Source organism: Epinephelus lanceolatus, chromosome 20 (genome assembly GCF_041903045.1).
Source record: "Epinephelus lanceolatus isolate andai-2023 chromosome 20, ASM4190304v1, whole genome shotgun sequence".
Lineage (NCBI taxonomy): Eukaryota > Metazoa > Chordata > Actinopteri > Perciformes > Serranidae > Epinephelus > Epinephelus lanceolatus.
Window position 1 is genome coordinate 29,516,970 of NC_135753.1, and position 12,964 is coordinate 29,529,933.

Consider the following 12,964-nt stretch of genomic DNA (forward strand, 5'->3'; position numbering starts at 1 on the left):
TGAAAAAATCTCAGGCAAGAAGTTCAGAATACAACAACGAATCTTGGTCTCTATTTGATCAGCACTGCCTAGTTTTACAGTTTGATTGGACTGAGTTTGAGTGAGAGAAGGATGCCGCTTCTATTCCCTTTGTGACCGTGGTAGCGGTGGACATATGAAAGTACAATCTGTAGTTTGGTACAGCCCTAGAGCCACTAAAACACATCATCTGGCGAATCTGAGCTGAGATCTGAGATGTAGGCGCTGCTAAGATGGAGGGAAGTTTACCACAGTTCATTCACTCATACTATCCACACCGATATGAGGGCTGGGTGAAAAAAGGCAAAGTATCCCTTTGAAACAATTTGATTTGTTAAGGATGTGCTTATGATTATGATGAGAGGCTATCCTCAAAATAATAGCACTTACAAAATGGTCAGAAGCAAGGTAAAAAAATATACACTGTATGTATATCAATGGTTGGCCACAACTAAACAGGATATAATGTGCTAAATTATTGGTGTTGAACTTTACATAATTAGCAAATCATTACCAAACCTTATTTATAATCCCAAAATGTTAACACTCATTTTGATATCACTGCCAAAGGACTTCGCAGCCAATTACTGAGACTCTGTGTATATGTGTTTGTGTGTGTGCACATGCATAAGTACACAAATGCATCCACATACTGCCAACATTGATTGTCACCTTCTGCAGCAACATCCTGACTAAAATGAAAACATGACCAGGCGTGAGTTATTAACATTTACATAAAAATCATCTGTCAATTGACCCAAAAAGAGTTATGCACCAAACCGTAGAATTCTTAAAACAGATTTTCCATCTTACAACGCATCTGAATTATAAAGCTGTGGTTGGATTTTACCATTAATGTCATAGCTGATTGGTTGCCAGCTATTTGGTCTAATGGCTGCATGACATGCTTTATACCCGTTAATTATAGTTAGATTATTGCCTGCCTCGGCTGTGCTGGAGAAAGCCAGGGGTGTGGACGAGCGCTGTCAGCTCTTTCTGCCTCAACTCTCTGAATCGCAGCTTCATTGGTTGTTAAGTGTAACATATGGAATGCCTCTCCCCATCCACGCACTTCTCCCAGTAGAATAATCAAGCTATTCTCAGAAGCTCAAGACTGTGGCTGCCCATCATCATAAATTGTACAGCCTGTTCTTGTCTAAACTAAAAAATAAATAAATAAAAATAGGCAAGGCTTTCCGTGGCTTGCTACAACACACAGCAGCATGGGTGACTGTGATAGTGTGACACAAAGTGAAACAGTACTTAAATGGTCGGTTAAACAGTCACTATTAGAGCTCCTTCTTAATTACAAAACTATTATGTTCATGTACCAGATCCTTCTGATTACAAGCACTGCGCAGCATCCTTAGGAATAAATAAAGTTGTTGTGTGTTTAATCATTCAGAACGTTCCTGTGAGACAATAAAAGCCAGATGAATTGGCTGTATTTCCATTTCATAGACATTATATTCCGAGTGAGCCTTGGTGGAGACAAGAGGGAAAGCAAGATGTGACACTCCCAGTGCCCAGCGCACCTGCAAAATGCCGGCAGAGGCCTTGTACGTATTCAAGGTTGATTCTCCTCCTTGGGGACCATTAGTAACAACCTTTCAGAAGTACTGATTGGAAGGAGAGGCGCTCTGCATATCAACAGGAACTAGCATCCCCAGAGGTTGGCAGTCTGGTCGAAAAGGTGTAAAGAGGAGCTGACGAAGGGAAGTGGTGTGAAATGAACGAAAAGGGGTGGGAAGACACAAAAAAGGGAAAAAGGGAAAAAAGCCTTGGACAGCCACAGAGGAGAGGTGATTAAGATGCATTTAGGCTAAAATAAGTTTAACAGGGGATGGAGGAAGGTGGTGTTGAAGGAAGAGGCGGATAAGAAAGGCAGGAATAACGAGGAATCAGTTAATCAAGGCTTTTAACAGACGGGATTACTCTAGGGAAGAATGATAAACCAAATGCATCAAATTACCAACATTGTGAACCTCTTAAACTTAATTTATTCTCATTGCAGTTTTCAATTAAAAAAAAAGTCTGAATTCTACGTGCGTACACTAGTAACATCTGCACTATTAACCAATGACATCTCCCAAATTGCAATCTACAAGTCCAGAATCTATTACTGGTCCAGGAAAACACATGTTTTGGGAAAAAAAAGAGAGAGCTACCCAAAGCTGAAAAAGACTGTGACTCTGCGACATCCCAGTGCTCCCACTACAGTTCTCCTTCCTTTAAAACACTTTGGTCTATCTGTCAGTCTAAGAATAGGTAAGCCTAATCAAACCAGAATGAGGCATAAACAATATAAAAATCATCCCTAGGTTTCCTTTAATACATTTTTAAATATAAAAGTAGGCCTATTCATGCTAAGGCTTGGCTGAATACCTGATGGTTATCATTTACCGAGAGATGTGCATCCATGTCGCCCAGTATGCCCAGCTAATCAACGTTATAGATTCTGCATTTAATCAGTAATCAATGTCAATCCATATTTTCCACCCTGCATTATACCAGAGTTGTAACTAAACCTTAGCTGAGAGACTAAATAATCAGTGTCTTGAGGCTGTGTTTTTATTTTGTGTATGCGCATATGAATGCATGTTCAAGTGCAATGTGAATATCTTTTCCAAGCTGCAGTTTATAAACACTGTTGTCCATTGGCATTTATCAAACGTAATGAATAGTTTTGTCAGTCACAGAACCCAGAGCTGGAGGTGACTGGCAAACAAGCAGGACGCAGACAGACCGAGGGATTCACTGCACAACTGGGTTAGCAAGACAGACAGTCTAGAGAGATGCACTGTAAGCTAGCACATCAACTTTACCTGATTCCCACAATTTACCACCATGTTTTTTTAATCTTCTCTTTTCTTGACCAGTAGGATAATTCAGCTTTAGCCTCTCATCAAAGCTGTAAACACTGACATGACAGAAAGCCAGGGCTTTTGCGCAATCTGTGGGGCCCTATGCCATTAGTTCCCAACCTGGGGGTCCCAACCCCCACTAGGGTTCGCCGCAGCTTCACAAGCGGTTGCGAGCCAGTGGCAACCTCCAGGGCTGAAAAATGAAGCCAACACCTAAGTGCCAAAAATTGTAGTTCTTTGAATGGCCACATGAGGCTGGCTCCAGAAGCAAGCCAATCCCCACAGACACCCAAGTTATGGCCAGTCTAGTACATGCACTCTGATATTTCAAAGCCATGCTGTTGTAACGTGCAGAATGTGGTATTGTGTCGCTGGAATAAGCAGGGATGTCACTGAGAGAGACTTCAAATGAATGGCAGCTTATGTTGCTCCAAAACCTGTATGTACCTTTCAGGATTCATGGTGTTTTCAAAGTTGTGCAAGTAATCCATAACACCATCACAGAGGCTGGCTTTTGCCTAGTGAGGGATGAAAGATCACGGTCATTCAATGTTGGTTTCAGCCTTGCCCCCCACATGCTGAGATTTCTCTACAGATTCTCTGAATCTTTGGATGATATTTTGGATTATAGATGGTGAGATCACTAAATTCCTTTCAATTGTGCACTGAGAGGGGTTGTTTTATAGAGACAGCTTGAGAACAACTGAAACATTCGAGGATGCCCCTTTCATACCTGTTAATGAAACTATATATTGTTACAAATTAAGCTGTTTACCTGCGCAAGTTTCAGACAGGTGTTTTTTAAGCCTGTGCCCCTGTCCCGAAAGTGTATACTTACAAAAAAACCTAAAGCTTATCAGTTTAGACATTAAATATTGTGTCTCTGTACTGTTTTCAACTTAATATAGGTAAAAAAAGATTAGCAAATCATTGCATTCAGTTTTAATTTACGTTTTACACATCGTCCCAATTTTTTTCCAATCAGGGTTGTAATTTTCCCATTCATGATAGTTGTACAGGGCTGAACTTTTATATAACTTATCCATTTACATTTTATTAAGGCTTAAAATTACACATATTTAAGGACAAGCCGATTTCAGTGACAGGTTGTCTGCCCATAATGTCCTCTGTTTTCAGTCATAGCCAGACTTCTCCAGCTCTCGACCAACAACGATCACTTCTAGCTCCAAACCAAGATGGTGACGGCCAAAATGCCAAACTCAAGGCTTCAGCAGTTCACAAACCAGTGAGTGACATCACGGTAGCTACGTCCATTATTGTTACAGTCTATGGTCGTGAGGCCTCCTTGATTGTAAGAGATTTAAGCAAACTACTTTTTAAATATATATAGTAGGCCAAATTTCCACCTTTTATTCTTTTCTGTGAAGAAAACTAAATGCAATTGTTATTTTTTAAGTATAAAAGGTTATTCAAGGTATAAACTTAGAATACATCTCACAGGATAAGGGCACGAAGGAGACCTAATCCCGCGCTATAATCACAGAGCCATCACTCACTGCTAAACTGCCTCGTCCTGCATGAAAAAAGAACACAGTTAAAACAACCAAACAGTCCATAGAACAATGGCCAAGCGGCAGGGAGAAGAAAATACTTAATTTGTCGCAAAAGAAGCCTGTACATAATACAGACTGAAAATCAGATAAAAAGTTAAGAAAATTATCAGGAAAACTCATTTCTGTTTAAGTATTCACAGGACATAATGTGCTAACACATATAATGCATTCATTATAATATGAAATATGAAAGTGGTCTGCAATTTACTTTAAGAAGATTTACATTAGATTATGTTTGTTTTAAATGTACTCCAAGCACAGCGTTGAAAGATTTAAAAGGTTCATGATATTTGCACCAGTTCTCCATTCCAACATTTTCTTCCTCCGATACATCTGTATGCATAATTTTAATGAAGTGACTCTGATATTTCTTTATATCGCTCCACCAACAGTAGCTGTTTGATCACTGCGCTTCCTGCCTCTCTCCACTGATTTAATGCAGCACCTTAAACATAACTCTGTCCCATGTTTTTATATAGTTCAGATAACACGCTATTAGATGTCATAAGATATGTTCGACTGAAGCTTTCTATGGCAATGAAACAAGGAAGAGCAAAGAGCTGCGACACAGCCTTTAGCTCAGCAGTCAAAAAATAAAAAAAATATAGAGATGTAACCTAATGAAGACATCCACAGCCAGAGACCGGCACTGCTGCGCTGTGTCACAGCAAACAGGTGAAATATCACCTCAGCAGGAGAAAAGTGAATCAAACAACACACACAGCAAACCTAAAGAAGAAAGAGTTTGGAGTGTATTGGTTCATCTATCAACACCATCTCTCTCTTCAAGGCAGAGCAGGCAGGAAAACCATCAGTCACATTTTTAAACAATAGTCTCTCCATCTTTGTCATCCGGTGCCAGCACAATGACTTTACTTCAAATGTCTAGAGAGAAATCTATGGAGAGTGCTGGATTTTGGGGTCAATCTTAGAAAATGGCTGGACAGGCTGTCTTGGAGGTTTTACTTCAAGAAACTGGTCCCTCAGTCCCCCTGCTGTGTGATGTTAAATCCTGAGAACTGAGAAAACTGTAACAGCCGGCACAAAGAGAACGTCAACATATTGATGGTGCAGCGGCTCGCTAGAAGGCATTGATTCGAAGAGTGTGAAGATTTCTATGTGAAAAGAGCCTTCTATAAAAGTGCCATGAGTCATCCAGGTTATCTCATTGCTCTCTGTCTGTGGAAATACTTCTGTCTGTCTGTGGCAGAGTGAGGGCACACACTACAGCCAACTCCTTTATGGCGGATTTAGAAAATACCCAGCTATTCCCACACACAGCCACCAACTTAATTTCAATTGACACAGAAAATATGTAGTAACAGTATCCTGTCTCCCTCAGGAGCATGACCTTCTTTTGCATTCACCCTCTCCAGGTAAACAGTGGTGGAAAACAGTAATGCATGCAGTAAAACCTATGATAGACTGCAGCCTTTACATCATCCCTCTGAAATTTGTCAGGCTACGTCAAATTATGCAAACACTGAATATTTTCCAAAACAGTCGATACTAGATTTGCTGGCAAATAAAGCACAATACAACCATAAGCCAAACAAAAAATGTCAGACTCTGAGAGAAAAATAACTAAGTTCAAGATAGGAGAAAGACTAATCTTGTGGCTCCAGGCCTCCAAATGAGGGTGTCATCCAAACTTTTGCAAGAAGTTCTTGAACAGACAACAACTGGTTCCAATATTTGGTGTTTAATCCCAATATTTACTGAGCATACTGTTGTAGGATGTGACCGGGGCCCTCTTTTCTCTCGGATCAAAACACAGCTACAGTAAGACTAATATGTGCTATGATGAGTTTTTATAGTTTAGTGACAAGTGATTCAGGCATCAGTCTGTCCGCTGATCACAACTTATGGAGCAAACTTATCAGACAATGAGAGGTGGTTGAAAGCTCCACAAATATAAGCAAGGAGTCACAAGGTAAACCTCAGGTGTGGCAAGATGATTAACAAAGGAAAGCAGAAGTAAAAATATATTTCAGGATTTTTTTCTTTGTTTTTGTTTTGCCTTCAGACTGCCTTTATCTTTTAATTTGCCTCATGAATTGCTGGATATTTTTAATTTGGGCCTCTAAAAACTCAAATAAATAAATCTGGGAAGGAAAAATTACTCTTCTGCCAACATGCAACCTGTGATGAGGGGCCACAAATGGACACTGGTTCAATTTAAGGGATCACAAGTTAAAGAGGTTGGGCACCACTGCTGTAAAGTTTGTGTTAATATTTCTGACATATGGAGTTCAACTAGTAAAACCAGGGTGACAGGGTGTTTGTCTGGTTCTCCATGACAGTTCAGTCATGGCTTTATTCCTGGTACCCTCCGTATACTCTAGAGCCCCTTTCACACATGCACTGCAAACCTGAAATTATCTAGACATTACCCAGTGGAGCTGTATGTGTAGCAAATGTCCACATCAGTTGATTCCAACATTAAATGGACCCCATCTTGCCAGTGCCCTAGTACAAAGTCTGTGGAACGTCCAATTGAGCCCATGTGTAAATAAATCAGGTAACAGTCAGGAGAATTCATAGCAAGGGAGTGGGCATGTTGATGATGAATCATACATGTGAAATCAGGAAAAAAAACAAAAATTCAAGGGTGAAAAAGATTTACATGAAGACGGCAATGAAAATGTGTGTCTGGAGAGATGGCAAAATTTTAAGAACTTTTGTTGGTAAGGTTGCTGCCGAAATCATCGGACAAATTCAAGGAACAGCAAGAGACTCTTGTTTAAGACCAGATTACACAGCGGCTGTATTACCATGGCGTATTATTCTGCATCATGTCCTGCCTCCTGTATGCTCAACCTAGGCTGCAGTCCTTGCCTCATCTAAAGCAGCATTTCTACTAGGTGAGAACGGACAATCTCCTGTTGTGTGCCACATGTTTCAAAGGGAAACCTCAGCCATGTCCAGACCTGATTCTCTAGACACTGTCCAGAGTTCATGAGAAAATGGCTTAGGAATTTTAGATTTGTTTGGGTGAAAACTAAGTAGACAGAATACAAATTACAATAATTAACATAAAAGATGAAAGGGCAAAAGGGCTGCCTCAGGTCTTATTACAACGTACAACTTTAACTTCAAATTATTCTGTGTTGTGTACAGTCTTCTGCTTCTGGACGTACTTGGTATATTTTTGCATTACACATACAGTATAGTTAGTACATATAAAGTGATTAAAGGTTTTTCAACATGAAAAACATGTGTGGTGCAGTTTTATATATTTTATATAAGTCTATGTAATCAGTGGACAACCAGTCGTACTCTTCACTGCTTAGGCTTTGTGGATGAAACCTTGAAGCAGCTAAGGTCGCAAATCCTCCACAGGCACCAAGTTAAAAAGACACCCACTGCTCTGCCTCAGCCCCACTGGACAATGCAAGGGGGGCGGCTGACAGCCCAGAATTAATTGACATGCCTCCGAGAGGTTGTTCTCTAATAACATATTGATCCACCAGGCCTGATATGCAAAGCATCTGCCAGCGAGTGTCGCTGGCGAGGTGAGACAAATGCCCTCTGAATACCTTCGACCAAGCTGTGTTGATTAAAGAAGGTATTAGAGCCCATGATCACAAAGAACCAGCGTGTCAGGTATTCCACATCGAACCATGTCAGAACCTGTCCTCATTAGCGGATAACACATTCGGCAAATACTTAAAGTTCGGACGGATTCACATTAAACTTTCATAAATTACAAGAATTCACTGACAGGTTCAAGATTCCAGTTTTTTGTTTTGACACTGCTCCTGAGTTGCAACAGTGTAAAATGTTGGCCTTACTGCAAAAGGTGTTTGCAATTTTTTTTAACTCTAAAGCTGCATAATGTGAAAACACTGAAATTTAATCAGTTTAAATTACAAGGTGAAAAACACTTTGTTATTCAGTGTAAAAACCAATCTAGAAAAGTTCAGTACCACTGCAGTTTGGAGGTTATGAAGGACACATTTTTAATTAATTTTTGTGTTGGCCTGATGGGGTTCGAAGACTGGCTTGGATCTGTGTGCGTAAATTTCTGACAAACGGGACAGAAAAACCCACAGTGATAAAACTGAGCTTAGTAGTAATGGCCCCAAGTATTGATAAAAAGTGTCTCATACAGGAAGTGCACAGAATTGTCCTTTAAATGGGGCCAACAGAATAAACATGTGTGTCCTTACAATTGAAATACAATTGCAGAACTAAAGTGACTGTTCAAAAAGATCTGAATATAAATAATACATTTGCTGGGTTCTTTGTGCTTGTTGTCTTCTTTGTGCTGTAGCCCAATATTCCTCAGAGAATACTGGCCAAAGAAAAAAAAAGCTGAAATACTGTAAGTGGTCCATGAAAACTCATATTGACAGGGACATTTCTTACAAGTGCAAGGTCTACTGAAAAGGTCAGACAAGACACTCTACTTTAAATGAGACCAAGGTCGCTGTGGGTGAGGGCTCACTTAGGGGGAGAGATTGTTTTGGTAAACTCGGCTGCCATGGAGTGCTCAGCTCTACCCTCTCTAAACGTAGCCACGATATGGCAGCAAACTCAAACTGCAGCCATGTGAAAATACGCGAGTACTTCATAGAAAACAAGGTGATTTATCATGGATTCAATTCTATACATGCATGACAATGGGGTAAAGCTAATTAATTTGGTTTGTATGTTGTTGACTGGTAACAAGAGCGGATGATGTGGTCTGATTTAGAGCTGCTTGAGAATGATAAACAGTGCTTTGCATGCTTCAACCACTCCAAGCAGAGAGAAGAGGTGCTTCACAGTGTAGGGCAGTCGTGCAGAGAGAGTACTGGGAAGCATGGAAGACAATGCTGGGTGCATCAAAACGTTACTCCACATTAGCCTAAATTTAGCGGCCAAAAATCTACATGACCGTCCTGCTTTGTGAAGCAGCTGTTTGCTATGCTTGGAGAGACTTGAAGTGTGTTGTCCACAGCTGTCTGAGTATAATTTGTATTTGGGGAGATGACAGTGTAGAGGGAAACTAGAATTAGCATTCCATGTTTTCCTCCTCTTCTAAATCTCTCAGTAAATAAAATACCACTGTTAGAGATATTAAGATGACGCTCTTTGCTTAGGACTTTCTCATGACCTTGACTGAGTCCCAGCCACCAGGTGATAAATATGAAAAGCTCAGCAAGATAAACAATATGGGAAGAAGTGCATGGTCAAAAACGACATGTGTGTGTAGGGTGTGTGTGCTCATATCAAAGCAAAACATTTCACTTACATAAACATAAAACTTAGGACAATGAAAATCCTTTTTAGATAGGGTTGGGGATCATTTTTTTAATCTGATACCAGTGTTAAAATTCTACTTTTAAGCACTTCTACTTCTACTTTTTGGTACTGATGGCTGAACAGTGCTTGAACTGATAATGACACAAAACAACCGTCAACGAGGTTAAAGAACAGCTTTTTTTTTTTTATTGCAGAGGCAAATTTTAACTTGAAATTGAGCAATATATTACCTCCTAACAGTTTAAAGCATACGTATATAAACATGAATAAATACAAACACTCAACAATTTCACGTAACAAAGTCACATAATAAATACCACCTAACACAACTAAAATAATTTTAAGCTAAGTAACAGTTACAGTCCTAATAACATCAAAATACATTTTGAGTTGGGATAAATAACTGTCTCAGACTCAGCAGCCAGACATTTCTATATCATCTGTTTGGGAGTGGCTGAGGACATTGAGGATAGCTGGTCCACCTTAAGTGAGCTGGATCACGTTAGAATGGAGTGCTAACAATGTTTGCTAACTTGGAGATCTTGGCTTGGGTCTTGAGGAGTTGTAGCATTTAACCACTGACAAAGAGCCTTATCCACACACACATGAACTGCTTCGTTTAATCTCTTTTGACCGCACACTGGCTATGCAAACAATCTGGCACCTGAAAGAAGTCCTGAACTTGATGCCATAGAAGAACCAGTGCCATATTGGCACTGGGGTTTGGTACCTAACCCTATTTTCAGAAAGTCAAATGACTGGCACAGAGAGTATGTATGTTTGTGTGTCCTTTGCATATCTCGCAAACTGTTTATCCAATCTACTTCACAGCACACTTTGGCTCTGTGCAGGGGCTTTAGGGTTCTGCAGAGAACAGACTGTGAGTGGAGCATGTAATGTATGTACTTCACTGTGCAGCTGTGATGTTTGGTGTATTTCTTTGCCATATTAAACGTATAAACTGTACAGTCCGGTTCTTCGTACCACTAAAAGATTCAGTGCCGGTGCACAGCAGGAAGAGCAGCTGCCTGCTCGGTAAAGTTGGAAAAATATACACAGATTCAAACTTACAGAATCAACATCTCATTAGCGAAACTTAAAACACAAACGCTTCTTTCGAACCAAGACAACACGCTACAACCTGATTTTAATCAAAATGAGTCATCCTCCGAGCTGGAAAAATAATGTCGCTCTCTGTGTGCAGCCTGCTGTGAGACGAGTGCCCAGGGACCATCTACAACGTGCAATACCAAAGACAAATACTACAAAATATTCAGTAACTTCACTCAAAGATAAAGCGTAGTGTCCCCAAAATCACTTGACACATCAATGGTCTCATGTTGGTTGTACTAGGACAGTATTTAAATGTGCTTTTGCATAATTTGGGGGAATTTTAGTGAAAAAATATCAAATAAATTCACTCTTAAACAGTGTTGTGTCCCCAAATATTCAGTAACTTCACTCTTAGAAAATCAACAAACAGACAAACTGTTGTTGATGAATTTAGTCATAATAATCTTCTAATACAAAGCAAAACAAATAATGATTTTAACACATTAAGTCGAGTGTCTCTAATTTCTTTCTACACCATACAGGTGTTACAAAAACTGAATGCATGTGTTCAGGTATGAAGCAGGGGGTGGGAGGAGAACAACATGATGCAATGAAGGCACAACATACTTAAATTTACATAACATCTGTTTAAGGTCGAGCTAAGTAAAGCCTGAATTTGCCAGTAACATGTCTCTGTCGGCTAAATGTAGTAGTACCGTGTTTATCTCTGAAGTACACGTAGAAGTACACAGTAATGAAGTGGTATACTGTTGTGTTGGTGGACTTTTGTACATTATTTTGGGGTACAATTTCTAGGAATAGCAACATAATTCAATATTTTTCCTATCTGAACACCACCATAAATCTATAGTGGTTTGGGGTCTGGGTGTATTGCTGAGGATCCAAAGAAGCACAGTATTGATTGCTAAGTTGTTTTCATGCAGGGTTTTCGAGAAAGCTTCCAGCAGCAATAGGCCAAGGCCACAGATCAAGCATTTAGCCCGTACTGAACAGGAATGTTTTGAACAAGCACTGCACTAGTTTTTTAAACTGTATGTCCTATTTAATGTGCATACTACAAACTGCACTAGGGAGCTACATGCCAAATCAATACTGAATTTTACCACCAACAAAATGACAAAATAATGGATAAAATAAGCAGTAAAACTCGGCATTAACTGAAGAAAGATGGCTAAAACTGGAAGATGTAAGTTCCTCACGGAGCCTCCCCTGGGAATATTACAATAGAAAATAATTTTCACACATCTATGTAACTTATTTGCTTGAAACTTGGCAAGTGTTTGGTGGTTTTATCTGGTCAACAAAGTCCTTTATGCACCAGGGATGGATTGGCCAGCACAAAATGATAAAAAACATCTAATTTAACCAGTGATGGTTTTCACAGATTTGTCCATCTTCTTGTAGAGTTGGTTGGAAGTGATTTGTCCATCAAGCTTTCGCTAACTAGACTAAATTACCCATAATTCAAATGGTCATGCTTCAAGTTCTTGGTTTCTATGGCTATGATTACAAGAAAGAGCAAGCAGCCAATCTGCTGTTCCTGGCTTGGATACAAAGCCCACTAATTAAAAGTCTGTCCAGTCTGTAGTCCTCCCTTTGCAGACAACTCTTATTGGATAGGAGAGCTCACAGCCCTCTGTTTTGCATTTTGATGTCTTCATCATTGTAATTGCTGGTTAAGTCGCCCTGCATTATTGATGAGCCCATACGGTAAAAACAAACCAAACAATATGCATGCTAAATAAATGCCCTCCAGTGCACAATGCTCACACAGGCCTTCACAGTCTAATAATTTTTACTTGTAGTGTCTCAGAGTTATGCACACAAGCAGTTGCCTTTGGGTGTTTCATAGATTCTGACTGGAAAAATGCCTGAAGGAGGGTACAGGGAGGCAATTATACACTGTGTCCACAATTGTGTGCTTCTGCTCCCTTTTGTGGCGTATCCAAAATGGCACACGCTGTACATAATGTCTTTATCTACGGAGAGAATATATCTGAATGCAGTACATCTGTGTCCTCAACGATCCCTTGCGGTGAGTCTTTAAGTCCGACTTTGGTTGTTGCCCAAAATAACTGACTCACTCTTGAGTGCAGCTGCAAGAAACAATGATTAGTGGATCAAGAAGTAGGTATGTGTCCAAAACACAAAGTTTTTTTGTTGGATAATTCACTTACTTTTCTC